Below are 17,408 nucleotides of genomic sequence, written 5' to 3'. Positions count from 1 at the left end.
TGGTGCTTGAAATGTCCAGAGAAACCCCAAAGCCTGCTTTTAGATCTTCCTATACCTTAATTCCCCCGCATTTTTTTCTCGGTAAACGGGTGCATATTTTTTAAATTAAAGATGGAATGAAAAGGTTTTGAATGCGCAGGGTTTCTGCCTGGCTGCAAGACTGGATTGTGTTAGAGAAACTTCACAGCACTTTAAAAGGGATTGTGTAAGGGCAGCCATGCCCCTCCAAAAAAATAAATGTCTCTCCAGCCTGAGTTTTGTTTCCCTATTGTTTCCCTTCAGCAGCCCAGTAATCCCACTGCTTCGCTGTTTTGCTTTGTCCTATTCAGAAGGAAACCCCTTACACAATGAGACCCCTTCGGCACAGGCAAAACATCAGGGGTGTTGAGCTGTGAAGAGCTGCGTCATTTGTAGGCCTGGTAGGAAGAAATGAGGGTTTTTTTTTAATCCCCCGAATTGGATAGAAACAGGGGAGAAGAGGAAGGAAAAGAAAACAAAAAGGCAGAGGCCAGAGGGATATGTGCAGACCTTCTGAAGTCTCAATGACATTAGTGATGTTCCATGTCTAAGTGGTGCTTGTGAATGTAGCCATACATATGAGCAAGGCGAGCGGAAAATCCCACTACTCACCTCCACAGGCATGGTATGGATGGGCAGGTGCCTACCAGGTTTGCAAAGCTCCGTGCTGCAGGGAACGGAGGATACTGAGCACTGCCACAAATTCCCACAGACCCAGACATGCCATCACTAGGGAGAACAGCATACAATGTCCTTCTTCCATCCGTCCTCTCTGGCAATCCTCTTTGAAGATGTGTTTTTGCCACACACAGGCTGCGTGTGAAGCTTGAATGCCTTCTCAGAGCAACAATGATTTATAATGGTGGAATAAGTGTAGTGGCTTTACGGAGCAGCAGGGCCCGAGCCAAGAGGCCATTTTTGTATGTTATTTTTGAATGGCAGAAATTGCATTCATCTCTCCAGGCAGGTTTCTGGAATGTATACTGTCCTTTAAATGATTCCTTAATATTTAATATCATGGTAGGATGAAGTCTGATTTTATGGTTAAAAATGTCAATTTTCACAGCTGATTGAACTTGTTTAAATGGCAAGCAGTTTACTTGTATTGAAAACCATATAAACAGATCAACTTATTTACTGACATTAAAAGAACAGTGTACTTTATACTCCAAAGCCTTTCGTTTTTTGAAACTGGAAATGAGCTCAGACGACTAAGTTCATTTTGCAGTTCCCCCCCTCCCCAGTGGCAGATTGATTGTAGTCTATAAAACAAGCCCATGTATCTGGCAGCAAAAGGAATTGCTTAAGATGCTAAGCCACCCTTTCAAAAGTTCTCTGTAATTAATTATCAGCTGCTTGCAAGTCCATTCTGTTTTTCCTTTTGTTTGTATTATTTGAATGGTGACTATAATGTACATATAATGAGAAAAGCAACATCTTATAAACATACAAATAAATCTTAAGACTTTAAGCAGGATTAGGCAAGCTAAAAAAAACCCACCCTGAAATCCAGATGCGTGGAATCACAGAAATCAGCTTTGTTAATGCTTTCCTAACTCTGAAGCCAATTAAAGCATTCATGGACACGAAGGAACAAAGGTTCATACTGGCACAGATTTCCTCTGCCTCTTCTTAAAAATAGCTGCAACATTCAGTTCAATGCATGTTCTTCTAAAAAAAAATGTATTTTATTTTGATTCAAGGGAACGAGGGAATAGAAAGTGACCTGGATGTGGGTATCAAGTCTCCTGCCTCATTAGTTGGTCAAAGGATCCTGCCAACAGTTCTGATCGGGCAAGGAGCTCAGTTTGAAATCTATCCATTAGAGGGCAATGCGCTATCCATAGTGATGTCCTGGAGACAAAGCAGCAGCAGGAGTTTGAGGAGGGGGCAAAGAGAAGGGCAGAAGTGACAGCCAAAGAGCAAACCTAAGAATTAGGTCTGTGATTTGGGTGGTGTCTGAAAGATGTGCTCGAAGGGTAATGATGTGAGGCAAAAGCAGAGACAGAGGGTAAGGTGAAGCACCGGACTCCTGATAACATGTGGCTAACAGGATCTATCAGTTTGTCCTCGAGGCACAGTAGACCAAGAGGGTACTTCTTTACAGGCCAATTGTCATCACCAGCGGAGTGACCCTACATGTAGTATCCTTAGGTAATGACCTCTGGGAGTTCAGGGTTCAACTGATAACTCACATGAGTCTTTAATATCAGAAAGGCCTTAAAAACTTGAGCTTGCAAGGGGAATCACCATCTGTCTCTGAAAGCTGCAAACACAGTGAAAAGAAGTTCATCTCTACCAAAATGTGCCCAGGGACACGATGTTTTCAAGGAGCATGCTTGCCTTTCAGATTTTGCCCCCAGGGCAACTACAAAATTTTTTGTCTGAGGAAATCTCCAAGGCTTCCCCTGAGGAAATCAATTCCCCATCTTCTTGCTACAATGCTGATAGATCTGCTTCTTTGGAAACTTTCCTGAGAGTAGCCCCAGGATCAGGGAATCAATCCACCCGCTACAACTGGAGACCCCTCCTGCCACCCATCCCAGAGTGGATAGAGGTCCACAGCATGGCTCAAGTCCAAGCCAGGCAACATTGATACTGTCTCCCACGAGCATCCTCCCTAATGGGAATTTGGCTGGAGCTGGTAGGGCTGCTCTCAGTGTGCAGCTGGGATGTGGCCACCCTGTTTTTTCAGAAGAGGGTTTGTCCGTATGAGTGCCAGGACGGCCGTGCCAGTTGGCAGGAAGATCAGAGGATGGACCGCAGCCTGCTGTGGTCACTGGTACGGGCATAGCCTTGGGAAGTGCTGGCTGGGAGCTAAGGAGCTGCACTGTAATTCTTGCTAACCAACCACCTTTTTATTGCAAAGAGCTTTGAATGATGATGCATGAATTGTTCAGTGAAGAGAGAGTGAAGAAGTCTCTTGGATATCACTGTGACTGCTGCTTTTGAGAGAAGAGTAATTTGTCTAATATACAATCTGTCATCCTCTATTCGTGCTGAAAAAGTGAAGAGCTGCTGGAAACTAACCACACATATGGTGACATGGCTCCATCATTAGCTTGGGTAGGAGACAAATCTCCCTGCATCACTTTGGCATGCTGTACTGGAAACACTTATCGCTTAAGCCTGTGCTAAAGACTGGCCAAGACGGACCCTTCCTTCCACTTGCTTTGCCTCACAGGCTGTGTTGTCACCATATAGCCTCCATCAGTAAATAAATGTGTCTCGTAACTCAAAGCAATTTATCCATGGAAAAGCTAACCAGATACTTCGAGGGCCTCTATGCCATATATTTGATGAAGCAAACACCAATATATAAATGTACATATAAATCAACAATTTCAGCTCCCGGTGTAACTCCATCCTGAACCAAAATACAGCTCTGGAAGTGGCATCTCCTGTGATATTTCAGGCTGTACAGAAATTGGCTTCAGGGTGGGTGTGGGTATTTCCTCTGGCTTCTCCTTCACTACAGCATTTTTCTAATAGTTGTCTTTCCCTCTTACTGGAATTTCCTCAGTCTGTGTTTGCAGGACCAAGGAGAGTGAGAACTATTTATTACACTAATAAGAATAATTAAATAACTACTAATCCAATTACCATCTCTAATAAAGATAATAAGAGTCTGTAAATTGTTGTTTCAGGGCCCTCCACTACAGCAACAGAAATTTTATGATGAGTCTTCCAAAAATTCCTAAGCTGTCCTGAATAAATATTATATTAACGAGAAGGCTTGGGTTCTCCTGACCAAAATGCTCAACCCCACTGGACAGAAGCTCCTTTGAACCAGTTTTGGGGTAATGTAACTCTAATATAGGCAGGGTTATTTGACATTTACACCATTGCAGTTGGGAGCAGAGTCAGGCTCTGATTACTTACTAGAGCTTATATAATAGCAGCATATACACCTGACTCACCATGAGCCACAGCACCTTCATGTCAATATTTATTTCCAACCCTTCTCTACTTACTGCTGGCATTCGGATGTATGACCAGCCTCTGCTAAATATTTTATTTGCATTGCATGTAGCTGAAACAAGTTTATGTTAGGTGAGAAATTATGGCGTATTTCAATGAATGCCATCTACAAGGGCTTTCTGTGCTCCGCAGCAGGCGCTGGCTCAGTTCCCCACTGCCAGCTGCAATCCCAGCTGAGGATGCCACTTAGGTGTGCACAAACACACTCACATGGTGATCCCATCACATCCATCTGCCAAAGTCAGCAACAAGACTTTAAAATGACCATGGGATGCAGACTCCCAATGAGAAACCCTCCAAAAGGTGACTTTTCAGGAGGGTTAGCTGGGTCTTTCTGCAGCCACCAGGTTTTTGCTTCTGTGGTGGACCACAGGAAAGTGTGAAGGCATGGGGCCACTTCGAAAGCTAAATACTTTTCCAGACTAAACAGGTGACGTTTTTTGGAATAAAAGACCAGGCATAATGTGGTAAAATAACATCATCTTTCCATGCCCCCAGTCTTCTCCCTGACTTTCAGCTTTCCCAAAGCCCAGGACAGCAGACTGCTTTGCTGGTTGCCTATGGAAACCAGGTTTCAGGTCATTATCCTGGTGCATGGGCATGCTGCGAGATCCATGGAGCTGGCTTGGCTATCTAAATCATGGGTGAATTTTTATTCCCGTGACACTGAGGCAGGTATCTCTTTATGCTAATCCCTTGTGCTCTAAGGTGTCACAGTGCACGGGAAGCACAAAATCATGCTTTATGAATGTGATCTATCTGTATATTCAGCATCACTTCCCTCCCAATCTACCTGCCACAGTCAGCTAGAGACCATAAATACACCCCTAATGCCACAATTAGCATATGCTCTTGAAAGAAAATTGTGCTTGTAGCAAGAGTCCCTGAGGCCCAATATCAACAGAGAGACATTACAGAAACTGAAGATCAGGGCTGAGCTTTCATGTTCCTCACTATGCAGTAGTCTCTGTAGAGATTATTCCTGCTTTTTTCAGTAACAGGCAATGCAAAAGGACTGCGCACACTAACTCAGCTCTGACTTATGGTTAGACCATCTTTTTGTGGGGCAGTAACCGATGCTAGACATTCAGCTCCCCACCTCACTAAATCTGGCTGAATAATTGAAAAAAATATCCAGCCATCCTAACATTTAGCTTCATTTTTTTGTTCTTGCTCTTTTCCTTCGGTTTTCTAAGCTGCTCCTGGCAAGGGAGACCAACTCTCTTGCCAGCTCTGACAAGACAGATTGACAGAGTTCTTGCACAAAGCAAGAAGGACGGATGAAGGAGGCTGTTTAGAAAGCAAAGGTAATGAAAAAGACCTGCTCCTCTCATTTTTTGTGTTTGTCTTATCAAGGCAAGGCCCTGCCTTTCAGAGGCCTGCCTGTGTTTTTTTGCTATGAGTAGAGTTAAAGTCCAGCTTACAGGTTTGCAGCAGGGGTACGGTACACTACAAACCCACCTGGGCAGGCTTGAAAGAGTATGGGTTTGTCCACTGCCTGCTCTAACAAGCCTTTGATCTTATTGAGACTTCTAATGGGATCTGATTGCAACTGTAATCATAAATAAGTGAAAAATACAAAATAGGTAACAAAAGCAACATAAATGTTTTGCCACTTGAAGATTTCTAATTCCTCCCTTGCTCAGCATGGTTCACTGAAATAAATGGAAACAGCAGACCTGCTGAGGAGGAATACTGACATTTTGTGGAGCCTGATTTGTGATGCAATGGGAATGCTGGGGGGCAGTGGGGACAAATTTTCACTTTATATTCTGCTCAAATGACACAAAGATTACAGTTAGGAGTCAAGTACTATCAAATTATTTATTGAATTCTGCTGGGGTGGAGAAGGTATTTGCTCTTTTTTCCAGAAAAAAATATTGATTTTAAGGATGGCTTTGATATCAATTAGGCTCAACATGAGAGACAGGCAGTCACTTTGTATAGGAAATTTAATTAAAAGCTCTGTACTTAGTCAGAAGACTGTTCTAAGGCTAAACTTGTTTTCCCCCTTTGGGTCAATTTTCTGTTATGTTTGTATAATGCAATTAAAGAAGGACCCATGCCAAGCAATACTTATGTCTGGTATAAAGCTGTCCATACATAATGACTGGCTCTTTGGACTTCCAATAGATTAGGAAGTGTAAGCTGCATTTGGATTTTGTTGTCTTTTGTTTCATTGTTATGAGTACACGTCTGTACAGGTGCACATCTCTTATAAGGCTCTCCAAGGGCCAGTTATACACGAGGGAAGAAATGGAGGGAGGGGTGATATTCTACAAAGCTCTTTCATTTGCAAAAATTAAAAGTCACAACCCACTTGACCTGAAGCAGTTCATGTTCATAGGTGGTTACTAATGAGAAGTCCATGTCGGAGCTTGTAACTGAGATTAGTCTTTAATACAAGGGCACTTAAGCTAGCAACTTTTCAGGAAAGAGCTCTGAGGGGCACAAAGCCAATGTCTATCTGTTGTCCTGGAGCTGAATTTCTTACTGGCTAGATGAAAGCCTTGCACAGACCTGGATTTCAGCCCAAGACTCCCCATCGCTTCAGTGGGTTTCACAGCACCAGTTGTGTGGTTTTCTCTGCGAAGTAGCTTAGGAAGGATCACAGCAGTCAGCTGGGAAGAAGCTGAACATGGGCTAAACCATAGCTGGCTTTGGAGGATCCTGATGTCTGACAGCGCTGCATTCCTGTGACCTCTCTGGGGTCTCCTCTTGGAACTCTGAATATGAGCAAATGGATCATTTCCTTGACTCACATTCTGTATGATTCTAAATAAAGTTTTGAATAGAGTTTCCTTTTTGTGAGTGATATTCTGTTCTCCAAAAAATATATTCATTTCAGCTATTTTAATTCCTAATTACAGATGCAATAACTGACATTTAAGCCTGTCCAGGTGGGAAAGGATCTGCAGGGTCTCTGAAGCCCTTCTGATTTTCTGGGAAGGTCATGGTCCACTACCTTTTGTTTGTTAGAAGGAACAATGCAATTGCGGGCCAGTTCTGTTGTACTTATAGGGCAGGATACCCAGAAAAAATCTCAGCCTTGCTCTGGGACTACTCCCATTGAAGCTAGTGGTAGACCCTTCATCTGAGCAGAGTTAGAGCATCATTGCAGAATAACTGAGAATCCCAGTCATAACTTCAGAGGAAAAGTGCAAAGCTAAACATGCACAGGAAAGAAGCCAAAAGAAATTGGCATTAGGGAGAATGATTCCTGTCTTATAGATTTCAGTGGTGGGTACTAGGGAAAATAAATACATAAGACAGATATGTAAACAGCTATGAGAAATAAAGAAACAGATACACTTGTACACAGGGCTGATGCCAAACCTGCTGAAGTCAATGAAAAGCCAAAGATGGATATACCACATGACTCCAGAACAGATTTAGACAACACAACATATAAGAGAGAAGACCCTGTTTAAAGTCAGTGTTTGACATTCAAGTAGCTCTACTCAGATGACTCAAACAGACTACTGAGACACTCAGAACAATGCAGAACCTCTCTTTTATCTGCTTGTGCTCCTGCTGTAGCACCTGCAGTTCTCACATGTCCTTCTAGTAAGGCAGAAAACCCACACGAGGCTCCTGCATCACTTAAATCCTCCTCACACATCGCGCCACATCCTCTGCAGATCCTCCGTGCTGGAGAGTGTTTAACTCAGATGGAGTTTATTATACATGATAAAGCTGGCGTATATTTGCTCTGATGTAATTATCTTTTTACAGCAAGAGGTTGCAAATCATTCAAGAGCACTCAGACCTGGTTTCTGAACGGTGCCTGAGATTTCAGAGGCAGATAGGTAACTAAACACCTTGGGGGTTGTTCATATCTCTTGTCTTCCCCTCCTTCTCTGTCAGGGATTTTCAGCCTGTGCTATACCATCCTCATTCCCCTGCTGTTACAGAAGCAACAAATTTCAGGACCCTTTGCACCCATCAGAGAACGTATGGAGGCTGTGACCCCACATGAGGCCCCATGTTCCAAGTGATTTCTCACTTGGATGCCATATGGATATGCCAGCACATACAGCCTTTTTTTTTTTCCCTCTTCAATTTCCATCTGCTAAGAGGGAGCTGGAGTGTAGGGCTTTGCAAGTAGTAGATTAAAATGTTAAAAGCCTGAAAAAAACCCAGTGTTATTCAGGGGACATAAAAATAATGTTGTTTATTGGATCTGTTTTTTATGTTGTACACAAGGAAAATGGCTTTCCTTCTCTCCTTGTACCCTGTTCTGCAAGCCCTTCAGTCTAGCAGAAGCAGTTGCCTCAGGGACACTCTGAGGCAGACACAATTTCTTTGATTTTGGTGCAGCCTTTCCAAACGTCTTTTTTGAGTGCTGAAATGTGGCTTTATCAGCTTCCACTGATTTTCCTGAATCCACAAGCTGGCTTGTTGTCCTGGCTACCCAGAATAACACAAATTTCTCAATTATTAATATTATGATATTGCTTTTGGCTCCCATGGTCATTATTTGCACTCAAATTATTTCCCAAAAAATATAAAGTAGACAGCCAGGCATAACAGACTTATGCTTTCCCATCATAATATGGATCCTGCAAAAGCTTAAGCCATGGCTTGATGATACACTACTTCTGCCTCAGGAGTCCAAGTGCTGGATTTAAGAGCCCATGTGGCATACAGCATCACTCTCATAGGGGCTTACGAGTTGATCGAACCTATTCACAGATTCACCCCGTATCAGGAACTGTGTTGCCAGGTCAAGTGTTCAGTCTTCTCACAAATGCCAGTTCATGGAAGTGCAGATACGTGGTTGCTCAGACTCGGGTCTGTAGAGGTGGCTGGTTTGGCATCGCAGATACCTGGTCCTAGGGATCGGGGAAGTGTGCTTTTAAATTTGTGTCAGTGGAGTTCCCCTTCACAGGATTTACTTTCAGCATGTTAAGATTCAGATATTTTGTGAAAGGAGAGGTGTGGGAGCAGAGGCAGCACCTGAAGGCATTTGCAGCCATGTACACTTCACTGGCCTTCGAAATGAAGGGAAGATGAGCAGATTTCTAATGACAGGCAATATGTGAGTGAAGAAGTGTGAGATGATCCACTGTGACCCAGACCGCTCTAAAGAGTGAAGATACCCATTACTTACTGGCAAGAACAGACTCATTTACCTAATCTTCACAGGCAGTTAAGACAGCAAAAAGGAGGCTGCGCAAGACAAAACAGAACAACACAGAAGCCCTCCCTTGTGGAATAAAGTTCAGCGATACAAATGGAGCATTGTGTGTTTTTCGGTGCATTTTAGTTGTACCTTTCAATCAGAGAGCTAGCAAAAAGGGAAAACATCTCTCTACCAGTAATCTTGGGATCTAGGAATTTCCTGCAATGGTCATTGAGTATTATGGGTTAGTACCAGCTGGCACTGGTACTAGGAAGCAGCATCAACAGCCTCATCAGCCCCTTCGCACTGGGACCTGCCCTACCCCTTCTGTGGAATTGTGCTAACTTCTCACTGCTGAGCTCAGCTTTCACCTAACTGCATAGAAACACTCCCTTACATACATGGTCCTAATCCCATCAATGGAACATATCCTTTTTGCTGTGTAACTCCTCTACACGTGTAACTTCACACAGCTCGTCCTTATAGCGTGGAACCTTTCACACTGAGGAGTGAATCCACTGACATATGGATGCGTGCTGCGCTCATACTTCACATCTTCACTTGTTTCACCCAACACTCAGTCCCTTTTTGCTTCCAGAGCCTGAAGGAGCATTAATAGAGGTATTCCTCCTCATGACAGCTGGGAAGCCACCACTGGAAAGGAAAGGCTGGTAACGCTAGTTTAAAAGGCACACTTCTACCCGGCTCACAAGTTAGCCCTGTGTGTTGTATCCTCTCTTTCTGCTATTCAGTAAAAAACCCTGCAGAGACAGTGATGGTCCCTGTGCCTTCAAGCAGTACATCTCCTGCTGGCAGCAGTACTGCATCCAGAATCCAGCAGAGCATCCTTCCTGAGCCCTGTACCCACCACCCGTGGAGGGCTCAGCCCTGCTAGCTCTGCTGCTCCCCGCCTCAGGGTCACACCTCACCCTAACACGAAGCACTGAGCTCATCATATGGCTATGTGATTTTTTTATCCTTCAAGCCTGCAAAGGACCATGTTGGGAAACAGCAGCAGGGCTCTCCTCAGGCCCTGTCCAAGCCCACGCAAGTCAATAGGAGTTCTCCCATTAAATTAGATCCCCAAGGCATACGCCTCAGTGGCCAATAACCTTGCAAATGAATTGCTTTCCTGTGTTGGTTTCAGAAGGCCCAGCTAGTACAGTTTTTTCAAAAGATATTGCTACAGGCATGATCTTAACATTTAATTATATAACATTTTAATAAGTACTTGAGAGCATCTGAATATATTTCCCACCCTTTCTGATTCTGCCAGGTTTATTTCTCTTAAAGAAAATTTAAGCAAACACAGCTCAAACCAGACTCAAGTTGTTTCCAGCTACTAAAGATCTCCTTAAATTTCCCCAATGAGCACAGCCTCTCTGCATCAGACAGATCCTCATTCATTTTGGGAAGAAACCGAGAGCGAGAGAGTGGAGGAGAGGAAAAGACAGAGAAAAAAAAAAGATCTTTATGTTTCAAAGATCACTACAGGCCAAATATTCTCAGGCACTCTGGCTTTTTCAGAAAAATCCTTAACAGTATAAAAATGGAAACACTTCAAAGATAAAATAAATAATTTAATAATAGTCTGCTTCTCCAAAGGGTTTTAAACAAGTTTTAGATTTGCCAGTGAATGTTCCCCTTAGGCAGTAGGCCAGTTAAAAAAAAGGCACAGTATGCCTCTTCTTTCGTAAGAGGTACTTTGTGTTATTTCATTTCTTGATAAGACTCAGAAACAATTCTTTCCCCTTGCACTCTCCCTCCACAAAAAAAAGTCTTCTTTTTTAAAGAAAAGCTAAAGATGGTGCAGATGCAAATGATCTCTTACACATAACACACATACAGAATTGTTAAAATAGATCCAACACCATCCAAATTGCATCTTTTCCTTTCTGGTTGTTCTGCTTACTATCACACTCTGAGAAGCACCCCAAATACTACAGTGAGGTATTTTTAAAGGGAAGATATTTGAAGACCCCAACTGCCTTCTGCATAAGTAAGTCTCTACAGTATTTATAGGCAAGACTGTACAGTATTTATAGGCTTGTAAGGAAAAGACACAAGACTAAACTGTGGCATTAGTGGTTGTAACATTCCTGATAGGTCAAAGAGGCTGCTGTTCTAGTAAAAAAGCATTTATTTGGCAATCACACAAACACTAAGAAGGACTGGGCCGCATTGGTATCTTCTTTAGATTGGCCTCTACATGTTACCTAGTTTCATCTCAGTTCATACACCATTTCTTTTAATTATTGTCAAGGAGAAAAGATGAGAGGCTGTCTTGTTATTTGATGCCGGATTTTGTTCTGGTTTTTATTTCTCTTTACTGATAAACCTTACCTCTAGGAACCCCAGGACTCTGAGACCTGTATCAAAGCATTGAGTAAGAAGACTTGCCCTCGGTGCAGTGGGATCTGGTTAGGGAACATTTGAAAAAGCTGAATGTATGAGGTTCATGTTACTTCATGAGATGCACCCATGAGCGCTGAAGGACCTCGCCAACAGCACTGTGAAGCCACTCTCAATGAAAGAGCATCGAAACTGGGAGAGGTTCCTGAGAACTGGAAGAAATCAAATGTCACTATGGTCACCAAGAAGGGCAAGAAGGAGGATTTGGGTAGCTGCAGGGCAGTCGGCCTTAACTCGATCCTTGGGCTGATGGAGCAAACCCGCCTGGAAGCCTTTTGCGAACACATAAAGGACAAGAAGGTGATTTGGAGTAGTCAGCATAGAATTTTGAAGGGGAAATCATGCCTGACATAACTGATAGCCTTTTACAATTAGATGACTGGTTTGGTGGATGAGGGGTGAGCAGTGGATGTTGTTTACTTTGTTTTTAACAAGGCTTCTAATGATGTCTCTCATAACATCCTCATTGACAAAGTGATGAAGTACAGACTACATAAGCCAGGTGGACTGAAAAGTGGCTGAGCTGCTGAACTCAAAGGGTGAGCAGCGGCACAAAATGCAGCTGGAGGATATTCAGTAGCAGTGCACCCCAAGGGACAGTACTGTGCCTGACACTCTTCTATATTAATTGCCTAGACGGACTGATACTTTCAGCAAGTTTGCAGGTGATGGGGAATCGGGAGGAGTGGCTGACAGACATGCTGCCATTTAGAGGGACCTCACCAGGCTAAAGAAGTACCCCAACAGGAATGTCATGAATTTCAACAGGGAGAAATGCCAGCTCCTGCATGGAGCAGGAGGAGGGACAATCCCATGCATAAGTAGACGCTGGGGCCAACTACCTGGAAAGAAACTTTGCATAGAAAACATGGAACATAAGCCAGCCATGTGCCATCACAGCAAAAAAACCACGAGCCTCCTGAGCCTCATTAGGAAGAGCATCACCAACACATCAAAGGAGTTGTTGATTTGTCCTCTCTGAGACATATCTGAAGTCCTGGGTCCAATTCTGGGCTCCCCAGTACAAGAAGAACATGGGCATGCTGGAGTAAGTCCACTGAATGGCCACAAAGGTCATTAAGGGATTGGAGCATATGACATAAGAGGAGAAGCTGAGAGAGCTGAACTTTTCTGTTTGAATAAGACTCAGGACAATCTTATCAATGTGAGCCACATTCTTCTCAGGGCTACCCAATGACAGGCCAAAAGGCAATGGGCATATACTGAAATACAGATAATTCCAAAATATCTTTTTTTTTTTTTTTACAGTAAAGGAGGGCAAACAATTAAACAGATTGGGCAGAGTGTTTGTGGCATCTTCTTTGGAGTTATTAAAAACTCATCTAGAATAGATGGGTAACCTGCTATTGCTGATCCTACTCTGAGTGGAGGATTGGACCAGGTGGTCTCCAGAGGCACTTTCCAGTCTCAGTGTCTCAGTGATTCTGTGCTGGGTGGGGTACAATTTCTCCCTCCATTGTGGAACACGACCCTACCACAATGGATGCAGAGAGGCCTCCTACTAGAAGTGAAGCAGAAGCTTCTGTGGTTTTGGGCGTTACAGGCTGTGGTAGAGACTTCAACAATGATGATAATAAAACCAGCCCTTTTCAATTATTTCACCACTTCTTGATTTTATTCTGTGATTTTCCAGTGTTTTCCAAGCACAGATGCCTGTGATTGATTTTCCTAATCCATTATCCTCTCTGCATTAACTTCCTCCCACCCAGTAGCTTTTGCTTACCAAGGTGTGCTCGGAGACATCTGGGAAGGAAAAATTGCAAGTCAAATTGTAATATACCCAAATTCAAGAGTGATATTTAGGTTCATACTTTGGCCAAAGGAGTAAGAGTGAGGGGACATCAGAGCAAGGAATGTGATGGATGTTGAACAACAGGTAAGACACGTCCCTCCCACAGTAACACTTCCTTCAGTGATGTTTCCAAGAACTGTGGTGTCATAATCAGTGTTATAAACATTGCCTTGGAACGAGATTCTTGCAAACAGGATGCTGACAAGCGCTTGTGGTGTGGGGTCTGACTCCTTTTTAGGGATGCTAACATAGTGCAGGAAGGTCTTCTCACAGACATCCAGTCCTGCACCAGAGCTGTCAGAGCAGAAGGCCCACAGGCTTCTGCAGTGGCAGTTTTGGGAAGGAAGACAATATATTATGCCAAAAGGAAATTAGAGGGCTGGACTAAGAGATCTGGGTAACTGCTTGACCCTCTTGAACCAGTACAAATCAAGGATTATTTTGTTGCCATCTAGTGAGTTATGCGGCTGTAAAACTGGTGTGAGAGGAGCAACAGGCTCTACATCTTGCTGACGCTGTGTCAGTAAACAGCATTTCAAGTTATTTTGTCTGCATTACACTGATATTTACCACCATAACTGCTTCCCTTGACTCTTTTCATTTCTAGTTCACTTTAAGCTGGTCTATACAGATACACAATATTACCTTTAATGTCCAAGATCATCCTCTGGTCAATGCATCTGTCACTGGGCAGATGACATGCAGCTAAAATGGGGAATTTTCACTTCTCTCATTCCTGTCTCTTGCACCAAGCATGGGATATGCATGGAGACAACATACTGGGCCCAATTCTTATCTCTCTTGCAGCCTTGGCATTGATCCGGATTTACACAGATGTAGCAAAGCAGAATCAAGCTTGCCGTCTGTCTCTTTTTCATGAACACACATCATGATTCAGGATTTTGTTCTGACTTCAAAGCAAATGCAATATGTAGATTAATATGCTCTACCTCAAAGGAAGTTGTCACCAGGCACACAAAGTCCTTCTTCTTTTATGATAACTCATAATTTATCAAAGAAAATCAAATCAATTTGTTGGTAAAAGAAACATGTTTTTCATGAATTTAGACAACACCAAAGGTTTTGATGACAAAGCAAGAGAAGGTTATGTTCATCAGAGTTAGCACCTAACAGTTAATGGGGAGGACCACAAAGATCAGCTGGAACATTAATTCTGTTGGGACATCAGTCCCCAGATGGCAGCTTTGACTCCTGGTGTCACTTGCCCTCTCCGTCCATCTCCCTATATAACATGGGAACAAAGGACTGCTGGCCTTTGCCCTATGAAGACTGATAAACACACGGGGTGGATATGAAATGTTGGTGCACCCTGGTACAAGCAACTGCTCAAGGTACAGGTCAGTGGGAAACGAATCTGGAAACCTGGTATATAGAGACTAGACTAATCTCTGCCCCTGTGCTTCCCAGGTGGTCTCCCTTGTCACAGGCACAAAAACAAAGGCCAATTTCATAACATACCCAAACAGCCAGAAGTTGACCCTCAAAGCTGGGCAGAGTTTTTCAAGTGAGAGAAAAACTCCAAAACTCTCAGTATTTCGGATGCAGGGTTTCCATTAGTGACCTCTCTATTTAGTTCAGAATCAAGGAAAATTCCTCAAACACAAAACAAACAAAAAGCTGGAAGAATAGGACAGATGATGTCATCAAATGGAAGGAAGAGCAGAGCAGCTTCCTACATCTTGAAAAGAAAAGTGATGGCTAAAATAGTCATATCAAGTGCACATCCACTACTGGGGCTGGAGCCCAAGGGACACTGTGTGCAGACATAAAATACAAAGATTGTTATGAACAAGGATTACTTCACCACCTCCTGCAGCCACTTCAGACATGAGGTAAAGGTAAGACTTGAAAAATGCCTAGAAAAATTGTAGCAGATTTTAGCGCAAGAACTGATGTATTCATAAACTAACGGAACAGAAAGCTTTGAGGCTGGAAGGAAGATACGGAGTACGAGTCCCAAGGCAGACTTGGGTAGAGCTCAACTATTCCTGACTTATTTTTAACCTATTCTCTAAACTCCGCAATAATGAAGATGCTACGCCTTCCCCAGGACAGATCAAGACAGAGATTGCCAAGAGGCAGCAGGGAGCAGACCTGCCTGTTCTGTTGCAGAAGGAGAGTTTAGTTATAGACATGAAAGCTGTGCTGGTCTACCTGTACTCAGTGTTCCAGACTGTTTCATTTACTAGTACAGATATAACCTCCTGGTAATAAAGCTCTTTTTACATTTGTAAGCAACTTTCTTACCTTTTTAGTACCATTTATTTGTAGTCCTACAGGATCCTTCTCAAGATGGAGGGGCTGGAGAACCAGAGCTTCTCACTGTATAAAAGATGTGGTCAAACACCTTTGCTTCAGCATGTAGTTTTTTGGCAGCTTTCATACTTGCATCAAGTGCACTGATCTGAGACACCCAGTAAGTTGTTGGCAACGCTGGACAGTATTGCTGGAATCTTGATAAGCTTAAATTTAACAACTGGGCACATTCTTAGGATCTCTGTAATTGAAAAAGTCTAGTTACAGTAAGCTAAGAGAATAAAAGATGATTTTTCTCTGCTAACATGGTTTTATGTCTTTGTATTATTAGTTGTTCCTTTTTGAGACTAAGTCAAACGAAATGTGCCCTCTCATGATGCATTTTTAACACGCTGATATAATTCCTTAAGTACAATATTCATGGCAGCAAAACGCTCTTCAGCATTAATTAGTGTGACACTGACACAGAATTCTTTTGTCAAATGCCTTTGCGGCTTAGCTGGTCAAGGCTCCTTTTAATCTTTCGTACTCTCTTCTCGTCGCAGTAACTCCTGCTAAGCTTGTGGTGCAGCCTGAACTCAGACATTGAGGCAGGTTACATCATGGAAGAGCAGAAATACAAAACTCTAGCTCCAAAGCCTGCTCTGGAGATGGACACAATGTAACAATCTTGTCAGAGTCAGTGCAAACCATATCCTCTCCAATTTATTCTTGCTAATAAGCAGTAACAAGACAAGCTGTAATTTATTTGTGCTGGTTGGTCATGATTTTCTTTATACAAACAATGAACATATGCTCTCAGTCTAACATCACCAAGTTCAAAGAAAACAATAAAGAAAGAACAAATGTCAAAGGACCATGAATGTCAGCTCAGAAACAGTGTCTTGTCTGTGGCGGGCAGTGGTCGTGCCAAGGTTTCAGCGACAGCCTCTTGCTACACCAGCAGCAATGCTGGAGATGCAGAGCAGTGGTACATGGAGGACAAGATGCTGTAATTTCAGCCAGAGCTTGGAGCAGTCTCTCTCTCCTTCCATGATGAAATGATAATCACTACCACACAATTCTTAAACGTCAGGCAGTAATAATAACACTAACATCAATTTTGTGCCAAGATCAGTTTTGTTTGTTTTAAAATGGGAGTGCAAATCTCCTCACTATTTTCCTTCTGCAAGATTAAGCCTGTAATTACCTTTCACTTGTCTGGGCTTGGGACCCCATCCATTCACTTTTTGGTTCCTCAGTGCAAGTTTCTAGTCCGTGATTACTTATGGCAAGTCTTCCTTTAAAAACATCCACATTTACCAATACTCTTCCACCTTCTCTCTGGGCTTCATTTCAATGCTCAAGTCTTGCTTAAAGCAACAAAGAAGTTACAGATATGATAAAGAAACTATTGCAGTGCTTTGGCCTCCTCCTTTACTTGAGCTGGTATAGTTTTGTCTTGTGAACGTTTGCCTCTTGATTTCAATCTTTCAACATGTTTGGTATTGTCTTCCAGATTGCCTTGTGTGAAGGTGGAAGGCATAATCCGTCTCTTATTAATGCTCAGATCTCTCAGAGGGGTCTCTCTCCCCCAGCTGAACTAGCTGATTCTTTAAGAGACAGGCAGCACTCTGGGGCATAGCAGTGAGGATAGAGTGAAATTTAGCATTGATGTATCTAAGAAGCAAGTAAACAACATGTAACCCAAATAACATGTCAGAACTCCATTTTCTTGGGCTTATCTTTGACTGCATCACTGCCAATCTCTACTAGCTCAGCAGCATAAATGCCAGACAGTTC

This window comes from Cuculus canorus, chromosome 2, assembly GCF_017976375.1.
Source record: "Cuculus canorus isolate bCucCan1 chromosome 2, bCucCan1.pri, whole genome shotgun sequence".
Lineage (NCBI taxonomy): Eukaryota > Metazoa > Chordata > Aves > Cuculiformes > Cuculidae > Cuculus > Cuculus canorus.
The sequence above is the reverse complement of the archived record's forward strand: the minus strand, read 5'-3'. Positions refer to the sequence as shown.